The sequence below is a fragment of the Lissotriton helveticus genome, chromosome 2_1 (assembly GCF_964261635.1).
Source record: "Lissotriton helveticus chromosome 2_1, aLisHel1.1, whole genome shotgun sequence".
NCBI classification, from domain to species: domain Eukaryota; kingdom Metazoa; phylum Chordata; class Amphibia; order Caudata; family Salamandridae; genus Lissotriton; species Lissotriton helveticus.
In genome coordinates, this window is record NC_136059.1 from 183,206,100 (window position 1) to 183,230,000 (window position 23,901).

Below are 23,901 nucleotides of genomic sequence, written 5' to 3' on the forward strand. Positions count from 1 at the left end.
GAGCACACCATGTACATATATTTTCAGCTTATTCGAGTAACGATTTCTCCTTTAAATCGTCATTATCGTCCCGAACCCTTGGCATCCATTTTTATATACTGCAGCCATCTTGTGTGTTGCCTTTTACATAGGCCTTAATCCAGCTGAATTCATTCCAGCAAGGACACGTACTCTTTAATCGACTTTCCTATGACCTGTGCAAGTTGGAACCATTGCCCCAGGCCGAACTCGTTAGGTCAGTTCCCCTCCCAGTGGCCGAACAAGATAGCATCAGGGCTCAACAGGCCATAAAACCATTTCAGCGCGCACACCTGCCGTATCTTGCTCCCATCTGTCTCTACTCTTTTGCTTCACTTACTTTATGGTGGGGAGGTGCCTGTTTTATTGGGGGTCCATCGATATCTGTTGAAATGTTGGGCCTTGCCAGGTGATTTGTTATGGGCAGCACGACGTGAAATATGTACATGTCATCATGACTCTGCTTTTCCTTTGTAACCAAAACCTGTAAATGATATATTGCAAATTCGAAGAATGTTTGCCTGAAGCTGAATATTCTGTATAAAGAGAGAAGCCTGACTTTGTAAATTGGAGCAGTCTCCTGAGAATATACTTCCCCGTGTGTTGTACTTCTAGGACACCTGTTACCTTACCTTGGTTGCAGCCAATAAATCGATCTTTGACTTCACCTAGAAGACTCTGAGTTACTGTGGTCTGGATCAGGAAGAACCCGAGGTCTCTGGGTGTACCCTGACCCCGCTGGGTTACCGGTTCTGTGCCGGTTCTTAAAAACCCAGTACCTTAGTTCATGAAGTTTTACTCCCCATGCAGCATTAATAGCGGTGTTCTGCCGCACAGTTTCTACGCTGGAGCCGTACAGTGTGTGGTATCGGGGACAGCACCACCTGAGAACGGCACCAAGGCTGACACCTGAGGGACAGTTGCCAGTGAGGTTGTGAGGCGAACCAGTGAGGACCAGGATGACCATTCACATCCTGTCTGTCCCAGCGGTTCCGGGACGTATGCGCCGCCTGCGTCAGGGCAATGATGGCGTCAGGGGCAATTCACCAGACGCGCTCGTGCCCCCAGACGGGTCCGCTGGGCCAGAAGCCGACGCGTAGGCCGTTGGTGGGGTGAGGGACATCATGGACATGAGGAAGTGCACTTACTCCTCCTGTATCACATGCAGGGCAGGGCCCGGAGGTCGTGGTGCAGGCTACGACGGCTGCAAATCTGACAGAGCCGCGTGGGCGGTGTCACCCGAATCCCATGCAGCATTGCACGTGCATTGTGGGGATTTGGAAGTGCGATGACATATCTTTGACTTATTTGGGATACCTGACGACTCAGCCCTGGAGGACTGATTTCTAATTCAGGGGCTCTGATGTCTCAACACCCACGCCCAGGCACTCGTCCTATGTCCAGACCATGAGCTATAGTGGCGCAGGGCCAACTGCTGGAGTTTGAGCGGCTTGTGGGTCCAATCACACCTGGATTCATATGTGTGTTCCCGGCAGTCGGAGCAGCTCTTGTTGTTGTGCTTGGCGTGAAAACAGTGGAGACACCAACGGTGAGGGTCAGTCACCAACATGAGTCGTTTGCATTCCTCACAGGCTTTGAAACGGACATCCATAGTGGCACCGTCCGGAGTCAGACAATCCAAGTGAAATGGTCAGAAGTGAACGTACTATGATTTTGGTGCAAAAATGAGTTAGCTCATACGGGACCAGCGCTTGTGTTGTGAAAAAAGAGTACCTGACGTGTGCACGCAGAGGTGACGTCTGAGTACTCAGACAACGTCATCACGGCACACACAACGCCAACAACACATGCTGAGCCGCAGGACATGCCTACCGACACACAAGTGTAGTGCTGAGCGGAAATTGCCATATCCAGGATGACACTTGGGGATATTCAAAGGTGAGTAATATGATACTGATCAGTAAATTTCATATGCTCACAGCATGCACAATGTCGCACTTGGCACACACATGACGTGGTCACACAGGGTCATGCTGTGCGGCTATTACACCTCTGTGACAGTGGGCATGTTGCTGTCATCATGTGCCAGTTCCCTGTACTGAATGGTGTGCCATTCCAGTGTTGATGTGCATCACAATATGTTGCAGACTTTACTCCGGTGTGAAGTGTTGAATGCATGTGATGCACATGTGCAATATGGTTGATGACATGTCTCGCCAGCTCTTCACACATCAACTGAGTCACAAGGTCACAGTCCCTGTGCTTCTTCTATGTCTGCCACACCTGGGGCATGCTGATGTATGGATGCCATGCTGATGTATGCATCCACATCCTCGACATGAGTGTAGACTACATCCATGCTATGTGATTTCCTGGAGTCACTCTCCCAATGGTGACATGGAGGAGGACAGGGACACAGCCTACACAATCGTTCACTTGAGCATGTCTGGCGCACTCTACCCCAATGGTACATGCGTGTGTTCGCCTCGTTTCCCTATTGCATTTCAGCCATACGCGAGCCAAGCGTACCCCAATGGTACGTGCGTGTGTTCGCCTCGTTTCCCTATTGCATTTCAGCCATACGCGAGCCAAGCGTACCCCAATGGTACATGCGTGTGTTCGCCTCGTTTCCCTATTGCATTTCAGCCATACGCGAGCCAAGCATACCCCAATGGTACGTGCGTGTGTTCGCCTCGTTTCCCTATTGCATTTCAGCCATACGTGAGCCAAGCGTACCCCAATGGTACGTGCGTGTGTTCGCCTCGTTTCCCTATTGCATTTCAGCCATACGCGAGCCAAGCGTATCCCAATGGTACGTGCGTGTGTTCGCCTCGTTTCCCTATTGCATTTCAGCCATACGCGAGCCAAGCGTACCCCAATGGTACGTGCGTGTGTACGCCTCGTTTCCCTATTGCATTTCAGCCATACGCGAGCCAAGCGTACCCCAATGGTACGTGCATGTGTTCGCCTTGTTTCCCTATTGCATTTCAGCCATACGTGAGCCAAGCGTATCCCAATGGTACGTGCGTGTGTACGCCTCGTTTCCCTATTGCATTTCAGCAATATGCGAGCCAAGCGTACCCCAATGGTACGTGCATGTGTACGCCTCGTTTCCCTGTTGCATTTCAGCCATACGCGAGCCAAGCGTACCCCAATGGTACGTGCGTGTGTACGCCTCGTTTCCCTATTGCATTTCAGCCATACGCGAGCCAAGCGTACCCCAATGGTACGTGCGTGTGTTCGCCTCGTTTCCCTATTGCATTTCAGCCATACGCGAGCCAAGCGTACCCCAATGATACGTGCGTGTGTACGCCTCGTTACACCATTGAATGGGTTGCATAAGCAACGGCAATGTCACCGTACTTGTGTGGGTATTTGAATAAATACATAGCCAACATCTAGGGGAACAGTGTACTGATCAAAATGCAACCAAGTTGTCATGGATACAGAGTTTGTTGAGCCTCCTACAGGTGTTCAGTTCGGCAAAAGTATACAATGTTGCAAATGTTGTTGTTCAGCTCAGGCTCAGTTTTCAAACCATGCATATGTGTGTAATGGCCTTATGTGTGATGTGATTGGATGGAACATAGGATGCTAACTATGGTGGCCTATCACACACTACTCCTTGGACTCACAGACCCTCTGCAGCACAAATATAAGGCAGCATGTTGCTGTGGGAGGGCACTTGCCTGCACAACATTGGTGTGTTAACCACAGCTGCTGTCTCTGAATCCTCTGGACCCTGATTAGCTGAGCATGGAGAGGGCACCTGCATTCACTGATGCTGAGAACAAGGCCCTGCTGGATGCCCTCCTGCCAAACTACAGCAAGCTGTATGGGAGACCAGGGGATTAGGTGAGTGATGTGTGCAATACCTTGGAGTGTGCACCTGTTGTGTGTGTGACATTTCTGCCACTGCGTATGTATAGTGTATAGATGCAATGTTGTTAGGAGTGAGTGCCAGGGTGTACAGTGTTGTTTCAAGAGGGTTCTTTGTTGTAGTGGGGTGTGTGACAGCGTGTCACGTGCTGCAGTGCACCCAGATGTAGCATACATTGCTCTGTGAGTGCCATGCTCTAAGAGTGTTTAGCACCCGTCATGTCATCTGTAGCCTTTCAATGGAATGTAATGCAGTAGTGTTTGCTCACAGGCCACATACTCCTGGACAATGATGCTAATGTGTAGAGCCTACGATGCCCTGTTGTCCTCATGCATTTATTGCACATATGTGTGTGTTTAGAACATGGACCAGGTGTACTGATGTTCTTTTACTTTACATTTGTGACAGGTATCTGCCTATGAGAAGGGTGAAATCTGGGTGGACATCGCCAGGGCTGTCAGAGTGAGGGGGGGGCCTTGTAGGAGGCTCAGAAACATCAAGAAGAGGTGGCAGGACATCCGGTACTGGACCCGCCGCATCGCCAGAGTACAGCTGAAGCTGGAAGCTCCACACCGGCATGGCGCACCCGCCACCTCACCCCCCACATGCTCCGGGTCCTGGAAGTGGTGTTCCCAGACCTCCATAGGCAGTTGCAGGAGGGACAGCAGCAAGAAGGGGGTAGGTACATGTCTGTTTGTTGTCATGTGTGTCACATGCTCCCTGCAGTGCTTCAAGGCATGGTAACACTCCCATAGTTTGAGTGGGGTGGTCAGACAGGCACTCCATGCATTGGCATTAGAATGTCCCAGTTTCTGCAGCTGCTACTTTACATGCCTTGCCCTACTCCACATTAGCCCTGCGCTTTGGCTGATGTTTGTTTTTCACATGTACTCCTATGGTACAATGTCTCAGTATGCATATTCCTTTGCACATCATCATGTTGGAGGGGGGTCTGTGACACCTGTTGGTACATTACATGTAGCACCACATGTGCACTGTGTCTGCCATTCTTAATACTTTGGCACGGATCCTGAGTTTCAACATGTGTTTTCTGCACGAGTCAGCCTCAGTGGCCTTTGTCCATGGTACTCTTTCGAATTGGCATGTGTTGGCTACAGGTGCACAATGTTCATGTCCAACATTTTGGGCTTATGCATACTCACACTTGGCAGTGTGTGTGTGCATATTTGCCAATTAAGTAGAATGTTGTTTCTAACTAATAATGATGGTCAGCCACACAATGAGGCCTTGGGTGTCAACAGCTGTGATGCCAGTGTGAGGTGTTGTTACAGTTGGTTCAGGTCCAAGGATGGCATCACATTTCAGTTCAGGAAGGACTTTTCCCATGTGGCACAAGGTCTAAGCAAATCAAACATGTCCAGGTCTGGGTTTGGGTGGCAGGGTGGGTAAATGAGCATGTGATGCATCATCAGCTATCCTGTTGTCAGGCAGTGGATCATCATTGTGTCTCTCATACATGTTTTTGCCTTGACTGTTGCTTGTATCCTACTATACATTGAGCGTTGTGTCTCTCAAAATTGGCCAAAACTAGACTTATCATTGTGCAGAGTTCTGTGTCATGTGACTCATGATGCATGCCATGTTTAGAAATGAGACCAAATGATTTGTAGGTGATATGTCTGATGTGTACAGGTGACTGATATGTTTTTATTCTTCTCCTTTCCCACAGCATCATCATCTGCATCAGGAGGAGACACATGCGCGGACCAGGCAGAGGGACCCAGCGACAGTGCCACCTGCTTTGATGAGTCAGAGGGAGGCAGTGGCACGGAGGGTGAGGAGAGTCTGCAGGCCGGACGACATGTGACTGACACATCTTACCATGCCGACAACTCCGAGTCTGACTCTCAGGAGGAGGGGGAATATGCAGCAATGGTCACTTCTTCATCTTTGTCTGGCCAACCCTCCCCCAGTACCATCTCCACCCTCCCAGTCGTTAGTCTCCCTAGGGTAAGTGCTAGCCCCCGTGCCTCCTTTGTTCCCGGCACCGCAGCCCCTGCCCCTGTGTCCCCTGCTGCCCTCAGTGCTGAGACTGTGGACCTACTCCGGCAAATAGTAGTAGGTCAGACATCCATGCTGACTGTCCTCCATGGACATACACAACTGATTACACAGTTGGTGTCGTTCATGGAGGGCATGTCATCGGCCATGCCTGATCTAAATCGGAGTGTGGCTGCCATAGAGTCAACACTGATGGCAGCTCTGTACACCCAGCAGCATCTGTCCCCCCCCATCCTTCAGACCCATCCACCTCTGCCTCTCACATACCTACACAGCATACACGCACACGCCACAGGTCAGACACACCCAGCACACACACACACACACCATAAGAAGCTCAAAGCTCCACGCACCCAATCTCAAGGGGATGTAGGCACACCCACAGGGAGAGGGGAGACACCTCACACACGCATCCACACACCCAGGGGAACAGACTCACAGCCCTCTACCTCCACCCCAATGTGTCCCCGGGTTCAGGTGGTAGTTTTTCCGCACTGGCTGAGGTGTGCCGCCAGGTTTTTGAGGCTACTTTCGGCACCAACCAGTGTGGATGAATCCACTACACCTGCACCCACTCCACCTGTCCTTCCCTCTCCTGTCCATGCGGTGCCGGAGGATTCCACAGATGGTGCCCCCATAGTTCCCACAGCGGATTAAACGCCATGTGCAGGCAAGTTTGGGTGTGATCACACCCATGGAGGCACAAACTGTTGCTCAGACTTATTTGGACTGGCCATTGGCCTTTAATGAGCAAGGACTCTTATTTGGATTTCTATTTTGAACCAGCTGAATAGAGCAATTCTTTTCTTTTTCTGAACTTTAGTTTGTGTGATGATGTCTGTGACTGCTGTGTGCCTGGGAGCTGGTGTGATGTTCAAATATAGTAATGTTGACATGTGTCATTCTCATGATGGAAATGTGGTTAACAATGGTATGTTTATGATGTAAGGGGTGGGCACTGGTGGGCAGTGGTGGGGGTGTTGTCCACATACACACTCTGATGCTGGGCACTGGTGGGCACTGCTGGGCACTGCTGGGCAGTGGTGGGGGTGTTGTCCACACACACACTCTGATGCTGGGCACTGCTGGGCACTGGTGGGCAGTGGTGGGGGTCTCAGCCACACACACACTCTGATGCTGGGCACTGGTGGGCAGTGGTGGGGGTCTCAGCCACACACACACACTCTGATGCTGGGCACTGCTGGGCACTGGTGGGCAGTGGTGGGGGTCTCAGCCACACACACACTCTGATGCTGGGCACTGCTGGGCACTGGTGGGCAGTGGTGGGGGACTCAGCCACACACACACACTCTGATGCTGGGCACTGGTGGGCACTGGTGGGGGTGTTGTCCACACACACACTCTGATGCTGGGCACTGCTGGGAACTGGTAGGCAGTGGTGGGGGTCGCAGCCACACACACACTCTGATGCTGGGCACTGGTGGACACTGGTGGGGGTGTTGTCCACACACACACTCTGATGCTGGGCACTTGTGGGCACTGGTGGGCAGTGGTAGGGGTGTTATCCACACACAAACTCTGATGCTGGGCACTGGTGGGCACTGGTGGGGGTGTTGTCCACACACACACTCTGATGCTGGGCACTGCTGGGCACTGGTGGGCAGTGGTGGGGGTCTCAGCCACACACACACTCTGATGCTGGGCACGGCTGGGCACTGGTGGGCAGTGGTGGGGGTCTCAGCCACACACACACTCTGATGCTGGGCACTGCTGGGCACTGCTGGGCAGTGGTGGGGGTCTCAACCACACACACTGTTGGAAATGGGATCCCCGGCTGGCCAGGGCTTTCGCCAAAGTCAGTCAGAGACGACCACTCCTAAGTCAGGGCAAGGGAGTTACACGCCAAGATAACCCCTGCTCACCCTCTAGGTAACGTGGCGCGAGTAGCAAGGTTAAACTTGGTGGCGATGTGAGTTAAGTATTTGCGCACGCACCCCAGCAACAACACCCAAAGGCCCACCACAAAGGAAACTCCACACAAGGTTATATAAAAATAGCCTTTGTATTACACCAAAACACATTAGATGAAAAACACACACTTTACAATGTGCCAGAGGCACGGGCAGAATTTACAGGGGATATGTACAAGACAGGGCCACCGGGACCACTGTCAGGAATCAGCACTTTTAGAAGTAACACTTTCAGAAATAGCACTTAGAACATAAAACATAGAATGTAAAATCACTGTAGCACAAAATCAGTAACTACTGGTAACCAGGACCTCACTAGCACCACCTGCACTAGGAGAAAAACAACCACCTAAGTATCACAATACCTGCAGGGGTGTAAGAACATAACACAGGTTGCAATGCATAACATACATTCAGAGGTGTAAGCACAAGGCACATGACGCATTAAAACACATTCAGAGGTGCAGGGGAGGAAAACACATCATGCATCAACAATACATTCAGAGGTGCAGAAAAGGAACAATTGCGCCAAACTCACAGAAGTCACCACCTGTGACTGTCCCTAGGCCAACTGGCCTCTCTAGGGCTAGGACGCCCTGTGTCCAAAGTCAGGGTGCCTAAACGCGGCAGCTGCCCACGAAGTGCTGGGCAGCTGTGTGAGACAAGGCTTGGGCCAACACTGGAGCCCCGCAGGTTCTGGCTAACTGACTGTCCCCTGAACCTCTCAGGGCTCTAGACAAAGGACTGGCCCCTCAGGAGCCTCTCAGGCTCAAAATAACTGATGCCCCTAGAGCCCTCGTGGCTCTACACCCAGCAAGATCGCATGAGCCTCTCTGGGCTCCTCAACACTGGCGTCTTGAGCCTCTCTGGGCTCTTTACCCACAATTGCCGCTTTGTAGGAGCCTCGCAGGCTCAAGTACTGACTGGGCCCTTCAACAAACAAATGCTGCCTCTTCGATGGAGCCCCCCTCCTGGGGACTCGAAGCAGTTCTGGCCCCCAAGAGCCTCTGGGCTCGAACAGAATGCAGCCTGAGCCTCTCTTAGGCTCTTAAGTAGTGCCCCTGCCGTAGGAGTCCTTCCCTGGGACTCGGAAAGGAAATGCCCCCTGAGCCTCCCCTTGCCCGTGCACACTCACCAGGCTCTCAGGCGGAGGCTCCTCGGTTCCTCTGGCTGTGCTCCCGTCGGGCGGGGAACTCCTTTCTTTCGTGCTCCGCCCGGGGCACACGTCCAGACTCCTCGGCAGGCTCACCTCTGCAGCAGCGCGGGGCTCCTCTTCACACGGGGAGCCTCAAGGACACGGCCGGCTGCTTCCTTCGTTTCCTGCCTGGCCCCGTCACGCTGCACTCCGCCTGACTTCCGCTTCGGGGCCGCCAATGGCAGCGCGGCCCTGGGGGTGTGGAGGCGGGACTTCCGGGTCGCTGTAGGCAGCGCGGCGGCCCGGCCGGGTCTCCTGGGCTGCAGCGGTGAAGTCCCACTTAACAATCCCTCGGGGGCAATGCCGGGTGGGCACCGGCTTTTACAAATAAAGCGCTCCCCAACCGCTACAAGCCACAAGAAAGCGCTCCAAAGAGCTAGAACAGAACAAAAGCGCTCCCAGGCGCTAGGAGGAATCTGCAAGCGCTTCCAAGCGCTAGGAGGCAATTCCAGCACTTCCCAACGCTAGAGGACAGCACAAGTCCAGAGAAAGTCCTTCAGCAAGGCAGGGGGGCAAGGCTGGGCCCAGAGCCAGCTCACTGGGTCTCCAGGCAGGGAGACAGTGCAAGTGGCGGTCCTCTGGCCCAGCAGCAGCCCCCTCAGGATCCTGGAAGAGAACAACTTCTGTAGGGACACAGCCCCATTTTTATACTAAGAATCCCTTTGTCTGTAGGTGCAGGGTGGGGGCAGAACCAGTCGCAGCTGGTCTGTGAGCACTGCTGATGGGCTCAACCACCCTCTCTATTCACTGGCAGGGCTAGGGTCGTTAGACGCACCACAGGGGGGCGGAGCCAGCATTGTCAGGAGAAAACCCAGCCTCATTCAGGACACAGGTACACTCCTCCCCAGCCATCAGCATGCTAATCTCCCACTCACCACCGGGCAGACCCATCCAGCCTTCCTGGAGCCTGGCTCACCAGCCAGCTCCAGCCAATCACACGCCAGCACCTTCACAGCACACACATAGCCATGTCTAGAAGTGGCACTTCCCCACTAGACACATACATGCCGCATACACCATCTCGCAGCATTCACTCCCACGAGTTCACACATACCAAACTCGAGCCCGCACTCCCCACGCATCAGGAACTACCAGGGACACAGACATTCCCCATGCATTCCTATGGGAGGGCAGGCCTAGCTCATCACATGCACTCAAAGTGCGCACGCACTTTCCACTGGGACACAGTGAAAGTGCGCAGAACCCAAAAATCACCATCACCAGGTCACCATTTAAAGGCAAAAAGTCTAGGGGTGAACCTGCCCTAATGGCCAAGTCCAACACAACCCCCTTCCAGCCAAAACGCAGGGGAGAACAATCACCACCGTGATGGACTTCCCTGCTTGGGGCGATAGAACACGGACGCGGGCCCGCAACTGCAGGGACACCCTCCTGTTCTACGCCACGGTGAACCCATGGGATTCCTTCTCAAACCACTGTCTGGACCAACTGGGCTACCCCACTGGTACTCCCAAGTTGTCCGCGGCCAGGACCAGGCCCTGGGCCACCCAGGTGCCACCGGTCCTTGCCTATTCGCAAAGCGGGGGGTAGTAACCCCTGGCACATAGGAGCCATTCTCCACTCTTCCTGTCTGCAAGACAGGGCTAGACTGCCACTGGTTCTCCAGCCTAGGGTCTACAACCTCAAGCGGACCAGGAGTCTCGGGGAAGGCTCTCCTCCCCCTACCTCTTCTCCTAGGGTTCCTCCTCCTCCGGCAAGGGGTACACCTAGAACGCCATTCCAACCCAGGGCTTATCCACTCAGGTTGCACCGGGGTCAGAGGTGTGCTCTCCCACCCTCTGCACCCCCTTCCAGAGGTCTGCCCTCTCCCAACTGGAGAAGTTCCTCTGGAAGAAGAACCGGTCAGGACACTGGTTACAGTCGTCCTACCCTTCAGGTCAGGCTGACCCTGAACCTGGCCTTCCAACCTCTGGTCTAAAACCTTCGGTGGAACAATTGCCTGGCACTCCAGGACTTCTGGGGATTCGCACGCCATCCCCCTGAGGCTAACAAATGACACACCTGTTGTGTGACTGTCTGTCTGGCGCAGATCTCCCGTCCCCTGTCCATCTGACAGTGCGTGACGATCCCCCAGACCAGAAGTGGCGCCACCCGGGTCCCCCCAAGAAGATCTAGCCCAACTGGCTAGTCCCTGGTCCACTGGTGCATCCACTGGGAAACTCATCCCCCAATCACTCCTCACTCTGGACTCCTGTACCCTCCCTACCGGAGCGGTACTGCCAGACTCTAGAACCACAGGAGCTCTGTTTACAGACGCTCCAGGTCCTCTACTCACTAGGAGATCTTCCTCAAATGGACTAACAGGACAGCCTAGGTCCCCAACCTGGTGTTCCCTACAGAAACCATCCAAGTCCTGAGGCAGGGCTTTGGGCGTCTGGGGACCCTCGGTCTCCCCCTCACTCCTGCTCCACTGAGCGAGGCAGTGAGCCCCTACACCCTCCTCGCTATCCTGGGACCTAGCTGGGCTACACTGAGCCTCCTCCACCACGCTGGGCTGGAGGATACCTGAACCACTACTTTTGGAGTCACTCACTAGGGACGCTAAAGAACCTCTGGCCCTCTCCCAGCGGTCTGCTTCCGCGGCAAGCTGCTCTGAACAAGGAGACCCATATTCCAACAGGTGTTGGCGCAACTCTGGACAACAACCACTGAGCACCTGCTCTTTGACAATCATATCAAACAGTTTCTCAAAATCAGAGTCAGTGTGAACCTCTACCCAAGCCCACAGTGCTCCATGACATTCATCCTCAAACTTTTCCCAAGACTGGTGAGACAGTTTCCTACTGCCCCTGAATTTCAACCTATACTCCTCTTCCTGGGAAACAGGTACCATACTCTGGGAACTGGGAGTGGGACTGCTCACACTGGGCTCTATATAGCTGCCACCACTGGACTCAACCCGCCCTGGGGAGTCCAGAAAATTAAAACTGCGCGCAGGGGATAGTCTACCCTCCAGAGCTACTTTGCCTCTGGTGGAGGCCCTCTCAGCCTCCTCTATCCTTTCCTGCGCTAAGACCCTCTCGGTCTCTAGCTGTTGCTTTCTAACACCCAGCTGTGCCATAGCCTGGGCATGCTCCAACCTGAGCTTCTCTAAAGCCAGCTGGTGCTCCCTTTCTCTCCTCCTATCTTCCAGCTCCCCTGGTGTTAGACGGACCGGGAGGGTCGGCCGAGGATAAGGGGAGAGGTCTCCGGGGAGAGCCGTCTCCAGTGAATCGTACAGACAAGTAACTCCCCCCCCACAGACGGACACCACACAATGATAAAGTTCAACGATACTTTATAGGCAATTCTTCAAGTACGGTAGAATGGTACAAGGAGGTCTGGACTCAGGGGTCCCCTCTATTCTGGTCTCTGTTTGGGAAAAGGGTAGCGGGACAGTCTTGTTACCAAAAAGATGGAAATAGCTCTCAATCCTCGAGCTCGGTGGTGTAGATGAACGGGCCGCGGCGGAGCCAGCAGGTCCCGAGATGGATGAAGGAAGACGACGGTCCGCGGCAGAGCCAGCAGGTCCCGATGAAGGTGGTGGTTACAAACGGTCCGCGGCCACGCCAGCAGGTCCCGACGACGATGAAGGATAGGGTGGTTCCCAAAGCCGCGGCAGCGCCAGCAGGCAAGACGAGGGTGCACAAGACAGAGCTACGGCAGCGCCAGTAGTCCGTCAAGGATGAGTTCTTCTTTGCGTCTCTCGACTCCAAGATACAACTCCCGTCCTGCTCCGGAGCTGCCCCAGTTATAGGGCTGGTGTGCTTTGATGTCCGGACCCTCGCACCTGGAGGCCGGGAGGTCCGGGATGAGGGAGTCCCGACACCCAGCAGGGGGGTGGAGCCAGCGCCCGGGGAGGCGATGGGCGAGCGGCACTTGGCGGGGGAGAGCCATCGACACCTCTTGCTCCCATTGACTGACCAAGTAGCCCGCTCACCTCCTGGGTGGACGTTGGTGCCGGAATGTCTGAGGCCTGGCCAGGCCCAGGGTTGAGGTCGATCGGGGGCCAGGCGGCCTCGTGGTGGAGTGTCCAAGATGGCGCCCAGGATGGGCGCGCAGGCCGGTAGTGGGTCGGCCTACGCGGTCAACAGGTTCGGGTGTAGGGGTCCCTGCGGGGACGGTGGACGTGCAATGGTGGTGTGTGGTACTTGCGTGGCTGGGCTCGGGCCTGGTTGGGCCGGGGGAGAGCGGCCCTTCAGGTGGCCTGTCCAACATGCGTCCCCCCCAGCTGAAGGCGGGGAGAGTTACCCATCCTCTTGGGGACTCTTCTCGTCGAGGCGGAAGAACCGGGACAGGCCATCTGCGTTGGCGTGATCTGGCCCAGGCCGGTGTTCAACTGTGAAGTCCATCCCTTGTAGGGAGATGGACCAGCGTAGTAACTTCGGGTTTTCCCCCCGCATCTGCATCAGCCACTGCAGGGGTCGGTGGTCGGTCTGTACCCAAAAGGGTGTGCCAAAAAGGTAGGGCCGGAGCTTCTTGAGGGCCCATACCACCGCGAAGGCCTCCCTCTCTATGGTGCTCCAGCGTTGTTCCCGTGGTAGGAGTCGCCGGCTGATGAAGGCCACCGGTTGATCACGGCCTTCGGTGTTCACTTGAGACAGGACTGCCCCAATGCCATGGTCGGAGGCATCCGTCTGGACGATGAACTCCCGGCTGTAGTCGGGGGCCTGGAGCACAGGGGCGGAGCACATGGCGGCTTTCAATTGTTCAAATGCAGCTTGACACTCTGGGGTCCAGTTGACTTTCTGGGGCTGATTTTTTGACGTGAGTTCTGTGAGGGGCCTCACGATAGTACCATAGTCTTTCACGAACCTTCGGTAATAGCCTGTGAGGCCCAGGAAGGCTCGTACCTCGGTCTGGGTGATGGGGGGCTGCCAGGACTGGATGGCGGCAATTTTTAGCTGCAGAGGGGCCACCAGGCCGCTTCCCACCTGGTGCCCAAGGTAGGTTACAGACCCTTGTCCAATTTGACACTTGCTGGCCTTGATCGTGAGGCCAGCTCGCTGAAGGGCTTGCAGCACTGCTCGGAGGTGGTGGAGGTGCTCGGACCAATGGTTGTTGTATACAGCGATGTCGTCTAGGTAGGCGGCGCTGAATCCTTCGAGCCCCGCCAGGACCTGATTGACGAGCCGTTGGAATGTTGCTGGGGCATTCTTCATGCCAAAGGGCATGACGGTGAAATGGTAATGGCCATCGGGAGTGGAAAAGGCAGAACGTTCTTGTGCCCGGGGTGTGAGGCCGATTTGCCAGTAGCCCGCCGTCAGGTCGAAGATACTGAGGTAGCGGGCAGCTCCCATGCGGTCGATTAGTTCATCTGCCCGGGGGATGGGATGTGCGTCTGTCCTGGTGACCGCATTCAAGCCCCGGTAGTCGACGCAGAACCGGAGTTCTGGTGTGGTGCCGGGGGCAGCTGCTTTGGGGACCAGTACTACAGGGCTGGCCCAGGGGCTGTCTGAGGGCTCGATGACCCCGAGCGTGAGCATTTTGGCTACTTCTTCCTGGATGCAGGCCCGTACCCGATCTGGCACGCGGTAGGCCCGGTGGCGGATAGGGGGGCTGTCCCCCGTGTCCACATCGTGCGTACACCAGGAAGTGACACCTGGGGTGAGGGAGAACAGGCTGGCGAATTGTGACAGGAGAACTCGGCACTCCTGGCGTTGCTCTCGGGTGAGGGCCTCTGAGAGTCGGACCCCATCTACGGAGCCGTCTTTCTCCCGAGTTCGTAGAAGGTCAGGGAGGGGCTCGGAGTCCTCTTCAGCCCCATTGTCTGTGGCCATCAGGAGGCTGAGTTCTGTCCGTACAAAGTGCGGTTTCAGTCTGTTAGCGTGGAGGACCCGGAGGGGGTTCCGGGAAGATTCCAAGTCGATGAGATAGGTAGCCGGACCCTTGCGCTCGACCACTTTGAAGGGCCCTGTCCACTTGTCTTGTAGGGCGCAGGGTTCGGTGGGGGACATCACCCATACCTGTTGCCCAGGTTCAAATTCGATGGAGGAGGCATTCCGGTCATACCACCTTTTCATGTCCTCTTGGCTGGCCTCTAGGTGGGCTTTTGCTAGTTCTCGGAATCGCCGGGTCTGGTTGCGGAGAGTTAGGAGGTAGCGGAAAACATCTGGTGGGTTCTTTAGAGGGGGCATCTCCCAGCCTTCCTTGACTAGGCTGAGCGGTCCCCGCACGGGGTGTCCATATAGCAGTTCAAATGGGCTGAAGCCCAGGGACTTCTGGGGAACCTCTCGATAGGCGAAGAGGAGGCACGGCAGCAGCACATCCCACTGGCGACGGAGGGGCTCTTCCAACCCCCCGATCATCCCTTTGAGCGTGCGGTTGAACCGCTCAACGAGTCCGTTTCCTTGAGGGTGATAGGGGGTCGTGAACCGGTAGGTAACCCCGCACTGTTGCCAGAGAGACTTCATATATTTCGAAATAAAGTTCGTGCCTCTGTCACTGACGACCTCCCGGGGGAAGCCCACCCGGGAGAAGATCCCCATCAGCGCCCGGCCGACTACCGGGGCTGTCACAGTCCGCAGGGGAACAGCCTCCGGGTAGCGGGTGGCGTGGTCCACTAGCACCAGGATGAATCGATGGCCTTGTTTTGTGCGTGGGTCCAGGGGCCCTACGATATCGATTCCGACCCTCTCGAACGGGGTGGTGACCACGGGAAAAGGTTGCAGGGGGGCTTTCAGTTTGCGGCCGCTCTTTCCACTGGCTTGGCATGTGGGGCAAGATCGGCAATGCTGGTGTACATTGTCCCTCATTTTGGGCCAGAAGAAGTGGGTCACCAGGCGGCTATAGGTTTTGTCTTGACCCAGGTGTCCTGCCAGGGGGACATCGTGGGCCAGGTTTAGCAGAAAGTCTCTAAAACGGAGGGGTACCACTAGGACTCGGCTGGCCCCCAGCTCCGCGATTCTTTGCTCACTGTACAGCAGATCATTGTCCCAGTAGACCCAGTGAGTTCCGGAGGTATCCCCTGCGCTTTGGGCTAGCGCTTGCTGGCGGAGTCCCTCGAGGGAGGGACAGGTCTTTTGTTCTTGGCGAAATTGTTCTTGCGTGGGCCCCCCCTCTTGAGGCCACTGGTCGGGGTTAGCGAGGTCTGGAGGTTGAGCTGGTTCGGGGGGGACGTCACGGTCGGTGGTTTCGGCGGGGGCGACCGGAGGCGGTGGCGCCGGCCATTCGGGTTCCTCTGGGCGGGGGTTGGCACGGGCGGTCATGGACCGGGTGGTGACGCACGCCCAGTCCGGGACGCCCAACATCCCCAGGTGCTCTTTTCGTTCGACTGCTGCCCATGGAGAGCTTTCCAGGTCATTACCCAGGAGGCAGTCTACGGGGGCATCATCTCGGACCGTCACCTTCAACATGCCGGAGACCCCTCCCCATTCGAAGGGGACGCAGGCCATCCGACACAGACTTTCTGAGTTATCGGCTGAACGTACCGGGCAGAGAATGTTTGGTAAGTATTGTTCGGGGGTCACCAGGTGACAGCGGACGGCTGTTACACTGGCCCCAGTGTCACGAAGGGCTTCAGCCCGGCGTCCATTGATGCCCACCCATTGGCTGTACTTCTGGGTATTAGCGGGTAAGGGGACCCGTGGGACCATGTCCCCCCCCCCTAGGCAGGCGAGAGCCATGGCGGCTGGCTCCCATTCTTGGTGTTCCTGTTCATATTCTTCTGGTTCCTCTGAGATCTGTTCCTCCCCCAGAGCAGCAGCGGCTACTTGGCGGGGTCTTGGGCTCTGGTACTGGGGGCAGTTTGGGTCGTTTGCATAGTGTCCGACTCGTTGGCATCGATGGCAGGTACCATTGGCTCGATATCCCGGTCGCGCTGGGGTGCTGCCCCGGTTGGCCGGGGGGGTGGTGCTGGTAGTGGGGGTGACCGGAGCGTTGCTTCTTCCGCGTCCTTGGCCTCCTCCTCCTCGGGGACGGTGCTGACCATTGTTGTTCCGGTTCTGTTCGTAGGACCCATTTCGACCCACTCTGGTGATCTCCCACCGGTCAGCTTCGGCTGCGAGCTGCCGGGGATCCATTAACTTGCTGTCGAGAAGGTGCTGGCGAAGCTCAATGAAGCAATTGTTCGACAGATGCTCCCATACCATAAGATTGAACAGTTGTTCGTAGGTTGTGACCTTGCTTCCTTTGATCCAGCCCTCGAAGGCTCGGCTAAAGTAATTGACATAGTCCACCCAAGTTGTACCCGGGATGCGGGTGCAGTCTCGGAACCTCTGACGGTACATCTCGGGTGTGAGGCCATAGCGGGTGAGGAGTGCAGCTTTCATATGGTCATAGGAGGTCATCTGGTGGTCCGGGAGTTGCAGCAGGGCGTCGCGGCCCTCATTGAGGAATCTCCCCCACAGACCGGCCCCCCAATCGCTTCTATCGATCCGGTGTGCAGTCATAGCGATTTCATAGGCCTTAAACCATTGCTGGATGTCGTCCTCTCGGAAGTATTCTCGAACGACATCCTTGGGGATGTGTACCTTCTTCTCTGTTGCCCCTGGAGTGTGGGGTTGCTCGGACACCCCTGCTTCTTTCTTCTGTTTGCGTAGGTCGATTTCAGCTAGTTTCCGCTCATGTTCATATGCCAGTTTCTTTTCCTCGAGCTCCCTTTGTCTCTGTTTCTCCTCTCTTTCTTCTCGGAGACGCAGGTGCTCTAAGTTGATTTTCTGTTCGGCCAACTTCAGTTCAACGTCCATTTTGATCCGGGCCATTTCCAGCTCGTGTAGTCGGGTTCTTTCTCGTTCCTGGATCTCGTCTGGCGAGAGACCCGTTCTTCGCTCTTCAGGGGCCATGGGGGTTTGTGCTGCGATGTTTTGATCGGGGGTTCCGGCAGCCCCGGTTTCTGCCCAAGATTCTAGGGCCTGCTTAAAGTCATCTTTGGTATTTAGTCCGGTGGTAGCGATACCTAATTCGATACAGAACTGTTTAAGTTCACGATGGCTGTACTCATCCAATTTCTCCATCTGGCATTTCTCCGTTGATCCGCTGTCTTTAGTTGACATCGTGATTCGCCGTGGGGTGAGCTACTCTCTGTACGGTTTATGCGGTGATTCGGATCCCACCGCTGCCACCAATGTTAGACGGACCGGGAGGGTCGGCCGAGGATAAGGGGAGAGGTCTCCGGGGAGAGCCGTCTCCAGTGAATCGTACAGACAAGTAACTCCCCCCCCACAGACGGACACCACACAATGATAAAGTTCAACGATACTTTATAGGCAATTCTTCAAGTACGGTAGAATGGTACAAGGAGGTCTGGACTCAGGGGTCCCCTCTATTCTGGTCTCTGTTTGGGAAAAGGGTAGCGGGACAGTCTTGTTACCAAAAAGATGGAAATAGCTCTCAATCCTCGAGCTCGGTGGTGTAGATGAACGGGCCGCGGCGGAGCCAGCAGGTCCCGAGATGGATGAAGGAAGACGACGGTCCGCGGCAGAGCCAGCAGGTCCCGATGAAGGTGGTGGTTACAAACGGTCCGCGGCCACGCCAGCAGGTCCCGACGACGATGAAGGATAGGGTGGTTCCCAAAGCCGCGGCAGCGCCAGCAGGCAAGACGAGGGTGCACAAGACAGAGCTACGGCAGCGCCAGTAGTCCGTCAAGGATGAGTTCTTCTTTGCGTCTCTCGACTCCAAGATACAACTCCCGTCCTGCTCCGGAGCTGCCCCAGTTATAGGGCTGGTGTGCTTTGATGTCCGGACCCTCGCACCTGGAGGCCGGGAGGTCCGGGATGAGGGAGTCCCGACACCCAGCAGGGGGGTGGAGCCAGCGCCCGGGGAGGCGATGGGCGAGCGGCACTTGGCGGGGGAGAGCCATCGACACCTCTTGCTCCCATTGACTGACCAAGTAGCCCGCTCACCTCCTGGGTGGACGTTGGTGCCGGAATGTCTGAGGCCTGGCCAGGCCCAGGGTTGAGGTCGATCGGGGGCCAGGCGGCCTCGTGGTGGAGTGTCCAAGATGGCGCCCAGGATGGGCGCGCAGGCCGGTAGTGGGTCGGCCTACGCGGTCAACAGGTTCGGGTGTAGGGGTCCCTGCGGGGACGGTGGACGTGCAATGGTGGTGTGTGGTACTTGCGTGGCTGGGCTCGGGCCTGGTTGGGCCGGGGGAGAGCGGCCCTTCAGGTGGCCTGTCCAACACCTGGGGACAGGAAAAGGGATGAGGCGCTGCCTCCTACTCTGGACCCAGCAAGGGACTCCCTATCTATGGGGTCCTCACTATCTGCTGGCGTCCCTGTGCTATCATTTTCTTCCTCCTCCTCAGAATCTTCAGGGCTCACCACAGACCCACCACCCTCCTGGTGTGAAGCCCGGGCCCTTTCCTCACTGCGCTCAAGATCCCACTGACCCTTTTGCCATAGGATCAGGCTGCTCCTAAGTTCGGACTGAGTGTCTGACTCATCCACCCCTATATCTCTCTCTTCACAGAACCTTACCAACTCTCCCATACGGTATCTAAACAGATCACAGAAATCAAAAGCAGGCTCCATTCTGGCGGACGTTCTAGAGAAGATATTACACAGGGAACCTAGGGGTCTGAGCTAACACAGGAGTACACAAATCACAAAGGTATCAGCAAGCTCTCTACCCCAGAGAACTCACACTCACGGGTCTAGTGCCACACACCATTCATCCACACACAACCCTCCCCTCGGACTGGTAAGGCAGTTTCTACCACCCCTGATTCCTCAACCTGACCACAAGTGACACAGGTACCGACTCTGGGCGCAGGGCGGGGGACAAATGTACTGACACAATTACACAATGGATACCTTCAGGAGAAGAAAATAATGGAACTTCAAAAAAAACAATCCCCTCAAATGTGGTCATCTAAAATGCAGAGTTTTGTAGTATGGCCAGTTGCCACTGTGGTACACCGCAAACACAAATCCTCATCCTCACCGCTTGCCGCCAATGTTGGAAATGGGATCCCCGGCTGGCCAGGGCTTTCGCCAAAGTCAGTCAGAGACGACCACTCCTAAGTCAGGGCAAGGGAGTTACACGCCAAGATAACCCCTGCTCACCCTCTAGGTAACGTGGCGCGAGTAGCAAGGCTAAACTTGGAGGCGATGTGAGTTAAGTATTTGCGCACGCACCCCAGCAACAACACCCAAAGGCCCACCTCAAAGGAAACTCCACACAAGGTTATATAAAAATAGCCTTTGTATTACACCAAAACACATTATATGAAAAACACACACTTTACAATGTGCCAGAGGCACGGGCAGAATTTACAGGGGATATGTACAAGACAGGGCCACCTGGACCACTGTCAGGAATCAGCACTTTTAGAAGTAACACTTTCAGAAATAGCACTTAGAACATAAAACATAGAATGTAAAATCACTGTAGCACAAAATCAGTAACTACTGGTAACCAGGACCTCACTAGCACCACCTGCACTAGGAGGAAAACAACCACCTAAGTATCACAATACCTGCAGGGGTGTAAGAACATAACACATCATGCAATGCATAACATACATTCAGAGGTGTAAAGACAAGGCACATGACGCATTAAAACACATTCAGAGGTGCAGGGGAGGAAAACACATGATGCATCAACAATACATTCAGAGGTGCAGAAAAGGAACAATTGCGCCAAACTCACAGAAGTCACCACCTGTGACTGTCCCTAGGCCAACTGGCCTCTCTAGGGCTAGGACGCCCTGTGTCCAAAGTCAGGGTGCCTAAACGTGGCAGCTGCCCACGAAGTGCTGGGCAGCTGTGTGAGACAAGGCTTGGGCCAACACTGGAGCCCCGCAGGCTCTGGCTAACTGACTGTCCCCTGAGCCTCTCAGGGCTCTAGACAAAGGACTGGCTCCTCAGGAGCCTCTCAGGCTCAAAATAACTGATGCCCCTAGAGCCCTCGTGGCTCTACACCCAGCAACATCGCCTGAGCCTCTCTGGGCTCCTCAACACTGGCGCCTTGAGCCTCTCTGGGCTCTTTACCCACAATTGCCGCTTTGTAGGGCCTCGCAGGCTCAAGTACTGACTGGGCCCTTCAACAAACAAATGCTGCCTCTTCGATGGAGCCCCCCTCTTGGGGACTCGAAGCAGCTCTGGCCCCCAAGAGCCTCTGGGCTCGAACAGAATGCAGCCTGAGCCTCTCTTAGGCTCTTAAGTAGTGCCCCTGCCGTCGGAGTCCTTCCCTGGGACTCGGAAAGGAAATGCCCCCTGAGCCTCCCCTTGCCCGTGCACACTCACCGGGCTCTCAGGCGGAGGCTCCTCGGTTCCTCTGGCTCTGCTCCCGTTGGGCGGGGAACTCCTTTCTTTCGTGCTCCGCCCGGGGCACACGTCCAGACTCCTCGGCAGGCTCACCTCTGCAGCAGCGCGGGGCTCCTCTTCACACGGGGAGCCTCGAGGACACGGCTGGCTGCTTCCTTCATTTCCTGCCTGGCCCCGTCACGCTGCACTCCGCCTGACTTCCGCTTCGGGGCCGCCAATGGCAGCGCGGCCCTGGGGGTGTGGAGGCGGGACTTCCGGGTTGCTGTAGGCAGCGCGGCGGCCCGGCCGGGTCTCCTGGGCTGCGGCGGTGAAGTCCCACTTAACAATCCCTCGGGGGCAATGCCGGGTGGGCACCGGCTTTTACAAATAAAGCGCTCCCCAAGCGCTACAAGCCACAAGAAAGCGCTCCAAAGTGCTAGAACAGAACAAAAGCGCTCCCAGGCGCTAGGAGGAATCTGCAAGCGCTTCCAAGCGCTAGGAGGCAATACCAGCACTTCCCAGCGCTAGAGGACAGCACAAGTCCAGAGAAAGTCCTTCAGCAAGGCAGGGGGGCAAGGCTGGGCCCAGAGCCAGCTCACTGGGTCTCCAGGCAGGGAGACAGTCCAAGTGGCGGTGCTCTGGCCCAGCAGCAGCCCCCTCAGTATCCTGGAAGAGAACAACTTCTGTGGGGACACAGCCCCATTTCTATACTAAGAATCCCTTTGTTTGTAGGTGCAGGGTGGGGGCAGAACCAGTCGCAGCTGGTCTGTGAGCACTGCTGATGGGCTCAACCACCCTCTCTATTCACTGGCACGGTTAGGGTCGTTAGATGCACCACAGGGGGGCGGAGCCAGCATTGTCAGGGGAAAACCCAGCCTCATTCAGGACACAGGTACACTCCTCCCCAGCCATCAGCATGCTAATCTCCCACTCACCACCGGGCAGACCCATCCAGCCTTCCTGGAGCCTGGCTCACCAGCCAGCTCCAGCCAATCACACGCCAGCACCTTCACAGCACACACATAGCCATGTCTAGAAGTGGCACTTCCCCACTAGACACATACATGCCGCATACACCATCTCGCAGCATTCACTCCCACGAGTTCACACATACCAAACTCGAGCCCGCACTCCCCACGCAACAGGAACTACCAGGGACACAGACATTCCCCATGCATTCCTATGGGAGGGCAGGCCTAGCTCATCACATGCACTCAAAGTGCGCGCTCACTTTCCACTGGGACACAGTGAAAGTGCGCAGAACCCAAAAATCACCATCACCAGGTCACCATTTAAAGGCAAAAAGTCTAGGGGTGAACCTGCCCTAAGGGCCAAGTCCAACACACACACTCTGATGCTGGGCACTGGTGGGCACTGGTGGGGGTTTTTTCCACACACACACTCTGATGCTGGGCACTGGTAGGCACTGGTAGGCAGTGGTGGGGGTGTTGTCCACACACACACTCTGATGCTGGGCACTGCTGGGCACTGGTGGGCAGTGGTGGGGGTGTTGTCCACACATACACTCTGATGCTGGGCACTGGTGGGCACTGGTGGGCACTGGTGGGGGTGTTGTCCACACACACACTCTGATGCTGGGCACTGCTGGGCACTGGTGGGCAGTGGTGGGGGTCTCAGCCACACACACACTCTGATGCTGGGAACTGGTGGGCACTGGTGGGGGTGTTGTCCACACACAATATCTGATGCTGGGCACTGCTGGGCACTGGTGGGCAGTGGTGGGGGTCTCAGCCACACACACACTCTGATGCTGGGCACTGATGGGCAGTGGTGGGGGTGTTGTCCACACACACACTCTGATGCTGGGCACTGGTGGGCACTGGTGGGCAGTGGTGGGGGTCTCAGCCACACACACACTCTGATGCTGGGCACTGCTGGGCACTGGTGGGCACTGGTGGGCAGTGGTGGGGGTCTCAGCCACACACACACACTCTGATGCTGGGCACTGGTGGGCACTGGTGGGCACTGGTGGGGGTCTCAGCCACACACACACTCTGATGCTGGGCACTGGTGGGGGTGTTGTCCACACACACACTCTGATGCTGGGCACTGCTGGGCACAGGTGGGCAGTGGTGGGGGTCTCAGCCACACACACACTCTGATGCTGGGCACTGGTGGGCACTGGTGGGGGTGTTGTCCACACACACACTCTGATGCTGGGCACTGCTGGGCAGTGTTAGGGTTGTTGTCCACACACACACTCTGATGCTGGGCACTGGTGGGCACTGGTGGGCACTGGTGGGGGTGTTGTCCACACACACACTCTGATGCTGGGCACTGCTGGGCACTGCTGGGCAGTGGTGGGGGTCTCAGCCACACACACACTCTGATGCTGGGCACGGCTGGGCACTGGTGGGCAGTGGTGGGGGTCTCAGCCACACACACACTCTGATGCTGGGCACTGCTGGGCACTGGTGGGCAGTGGTGGGGGTCTCAGCCACACACACACTGTGATGCTGGGCACTGGTGGGCACTGGTGGGGGTGTTTTCCACACACACACTCTGATGCTGGGCTTTGGTAGGCACTGGTAGGCAGTGGTGGGGGTGTTGTCCACATACACACTCTGATGCTGGGCACTGCTGAGCACTGGTGGGCACTGGTGGGCAGTGGTGGGGGTGTTGTCCACACACACACTCTGATGCTGGGCACTGGCGGGCAATGATGGGGGTGTTGTCCACACACACACT